The sequence below is a fragment of the Oratosquilla oratoria genome, chromosome 29 (assembly GCF_046742065.1).
Source record: "Oratosquilla oratoria isolate Oo_2021 chromosome 29, ASM4674206v1, whole genome shotgun sequence".
NCBI lineage: Eukaryota > Metazoa > Arthropoda > Malacostraca > Stomatopoda > Squillidae > Oratosquilla > Oratosquilla oratoria.
In genome coordinates this window covers 6,011,332-6,015,434 of record NC_134805.1, presented here as the reverse complement: position 1 = coordinate 6,015,434, position 4,103 = coordinate 6,011,332, and positions in this window count along the sequence as shown.

Sequence of the window (4,103 nt, the reverse complement as noted above, 5' to 3'; positions counted from 1 at the left end):
GCGAGGAGTGGTTTGTTTATCCACTTGTTTATACATACATTTTAGTAGCGTTATATATCACACTGGTGATATTCCTTTGCATGTGTTCAGATTAAGTAGTGCTCTGTGTTGATATCCAATAAAAACACGTGTTGTGTTACCTTGGTGTTTCTTTTCTCTCACGTCCAAATTCTCAATGATACCGAGTATAAACCTTTATTTGTACCCCCCTGACATCCTGTTTTGGCCAATTTATACATGAAGTATTTTGAGTGTACCCTTTTGCCCAGCATCAAACCGCCCGAAATGATTTGGCTCAGGTACGTAGACGATATCTTTTCGGCGTGGGATGACAGTTGGGGCCCATTTGAAGTGTTCCATGATAAACTGAACCAATTGACCCCGAATCTTAAATTTAAAGTTGAATGGGAAGAAGGACACCAAATACCTTTCTCGGATATTTTGATAAGAAGAACTGATGATAATTTATTCTTTACAGTGTACCGTACAGTAAGCCCAACCACTCAGGGAGTTACCTTCACTTTTTTAGCAATCACCCTGACAATGTTAAGAAAAGTGTTGCCTCTGGCCTTTTCTTGAGGGCTTTCAGGATTTGCAGTCCTCAATTTCTGGACCATGAGATTGAAGGGATCAAATGTCAACTTGAGAAGTTGGCTTATCCACCTTGGTTTCTGGACCAAGCCCTCAGTAAGGCTAGGGCCAACCATTTTAAAACTTTCATCCCCTCAAGTTTTCACCGCTCCTTTAAGGACATTTTAAAAACTCCATTCAATAATACCACCAGTTCTTCTACTAAGTTGTTTCCTCGTGAACGTCTCACTAATGCCTATCACTATCTTAACACCGTGCGTAAGCAATTTGTGAACGTTCAACAAAAACCGAAGGAAGTTGAGTCACCTGGTGTTTATTGTTTGCCCTGTAAAGATTGTGATTTGGTTTACTTGGGTCAAACCGGGAGAGACTTGAACACTAGATTGGCAGAACATAAATGGTCAATTAGGTATGGGGAAGAAAACTCGGCTGTATTTCTTCATGTCAAAAATAAGAATCATTCTTTCGACTGGGGTAAGGCCAGATTAGTGTTCAAGTCCCACTGCGGTTTCAGGAGGAAAATAGTCGAATCAGCATTAATTGAGGAATGCCCTAATATTAATATTTCTAAAGGGCAGTGGACTCCTGACATCATTTCACGCGCAGCAATTAGCAAACTGGTACAGACCTTACAAAACCCCTCTCCTCACCCCCTCCTTCCTCCGCCACCCCAGCTTTCCCCGCGCCTGAGTGAGGTCATCTCTTTACATCCCTTCTCTTCTCTGTAGCTTATAAGTCACCTCTGTACTCTGTCTTATGTACTTTCCTGAAGAGGGCTACAGTTGATATCCGAAATATAGGATTCTTCTTCATTGTAGTTTTATTTTCTCCGACTGTGGGTTTCCTGTGTGATATATATATATATATATATATATATATATATATATATATATATATATATACATATATATATATATGTGTGTGTGTGTGTGTGTGTGTGTGTGTGTGTGTGTGTGTGTGTGTGTGTGTGTGTGTGTGTGTGTGTGTGTGTGTGTGTGTGTGTGTGTGTGTGTGTGTGTGTGTGTGTGTGTGTGTGTGTGTGTGTGTGTGTGTGTGTGTGTGTGTGTGTGTGTGTGTGTGTGTGTGTGTGTGTGTGTGTGTGTGTGTGTGTGTGTGTGTGTGTGTGTGTGTGTGTGTGTGTGTGTGTGTGTGTGTGTGTGTGTGTGTGTGTGTGTGATTCACCATGGTCTTGGATGACGTGTTGGACCCGTGATCGACATTTATTTCCTTCCCGGAAGAGAGTTCAGAACTCATATATAACCGATCTATGGGTAATGCTGTGACCTTACACGCACACACACACTCAACACCCCGCCCACGAGAGTTGGAGTAATAACCCGCAGATTAGCGACATTGAAATTATTTCAGCCCTGAGCGGGATTCGAACTCGGACAGCTATAGTGGCAGCCGGGAACTCTACCAACTGCGCCACGCACGAGGTGTGTGTGTGTGTGTGTGTGTGTGTGTGTGTGTGTGTGTGTGTGTGTGTGTGTGTGTGTGTGTGTGTGTGTGTGTGTGTGTGTGTGTGTGTGTGTGTGTGTGTGTGTGTGTGTGTGTGTGTGTGTATTCACCTCGGATCTGTTGCAGTCTCTGTCGAGACAGCCAGACACCACCCTACGGCAGTGAGCTCAGAGCTCATTATTTGCCGATCTCTGGGTAGGTCTGAGACCACTCACACACCACACACCGGAACAGCAAGGTCACAACTCCTTGACTAACGTCCCGTACCTACTCACTGCTAGGTGAACAGGGGTTACACGTGAAAGGAGACAAACCCAACTTATCTCCGCCCGGCCGGGGAATCGAACCCCGGTTCTCTGGCTTGTGAGGCCAGTGCTTTACCAATCCGCCACCGAGCCGTGTACCAATCCGCCACCGAGCCGTGTGTGTGTGTGTGTGTGTGTGTGTGTGTGTGTGTGTGTGTGTGCGTGCGTGCGTGCGTGCGTGTATGTGTGTGTGTGTGTGTGTGTGTGTGTGTGTGTGTGTGTGTGTGTGTGTGTGTGTGTGTGTGTGTGTGTGTGTGTGTGTGTGTGTGTGTGTGTGTGTGTGTGTGTGTGTGTGTGTGTGTGTGTGTGTGCGTGCGTGCGTGTATCCCACATTCGGAGAAAAGAAACACTGTTGGTTTGTGGCCCGTATATTGCGACCACTATCTGTGGTCCTCTTCGGCGGGACAGTTAAGTGCTCGCAATATACGAATCGACTTTCGGTAGCGCTTCTCTTTTCCGAATGTGTAGTTTATATATACATATATATACATATATATACATATATAAATATATACATACACGTATACACACATACACGAACACACACACACACACACACACACACACACACACACACACACACACACACACACACACAAACACACACACACACATACACACACACACACACACACACACACACACACACACACACACACACACACACACTCACATATATATATATATATATATATATATATATATGTATATATATATGTATATATATTTACATACATATATATATATATTTATATATATACATATATATATATATACATAAATATATATATACGTACACACATACATATATATACATGTATACACATACATACATATATATATATACATACATATATGTATATATATATACATACCTACACATATACATACATACATACATACATACATACATACACACACACACACACACACACACACACACACACACACACACACACACACACACACACACACACACACACACATATATATATATATATATATACATATATATATATATATATATATATATATATATATATATATATATATGTGCGCATGTATACATACTGTATATGTATGTATGTTTGTATATCAATTTAATAAGGATCTTCAGGTATCCATTCGCTGATGCTGCACGGACACAGGTTCTTGCCCACATTATACTCCATAAATGCATTGAAAAAAAAATCTTATTTCATTTGACATTGAAGGATGCAAACTTTCGAGAAAAAAATACTAAACAAAACTTTATTTTATTCAGCTGAGGGGAAAACCCCTGCGTGACTCCTGAGGGTAAAGAAAATTTGAATGTAGCTTATCCCAGTCGAAGTTCTTAGTGAAGCCTTAAGTTCTCAAGATCACATCCATTTGGCACTGATGGAGCTCGTCGTCACATGTGTCTGCCTCTGGGTCCTCGTTGGAAGGCAAGAATTGGAACGTGTCCAGCTGGAGTTTCAATCGTGTCTCTTCAGATGACCGTAGCATCAAGGAAACCTCCGTCCACTTCAGAAGTCCTGTGCACGATGAAGATGCTGTGGAGGTCTGGAAAGGGCTGAGAGAGAACCTTCCTGCGGAATCGCCTTCCACAGGGCTCGTGGTGGGTGCGTAAAAAGTCTCATCGTGTGGTTCTCTGCGAAGTACGTAAAGAGGACTGTGGGATAGAAAGACACGAGAAGAAGTCCCACTTGGCACCCGATGCCGCCCTCGCTGCCCCAGGTCATTATCAGTTTGGCCACGGTGGCA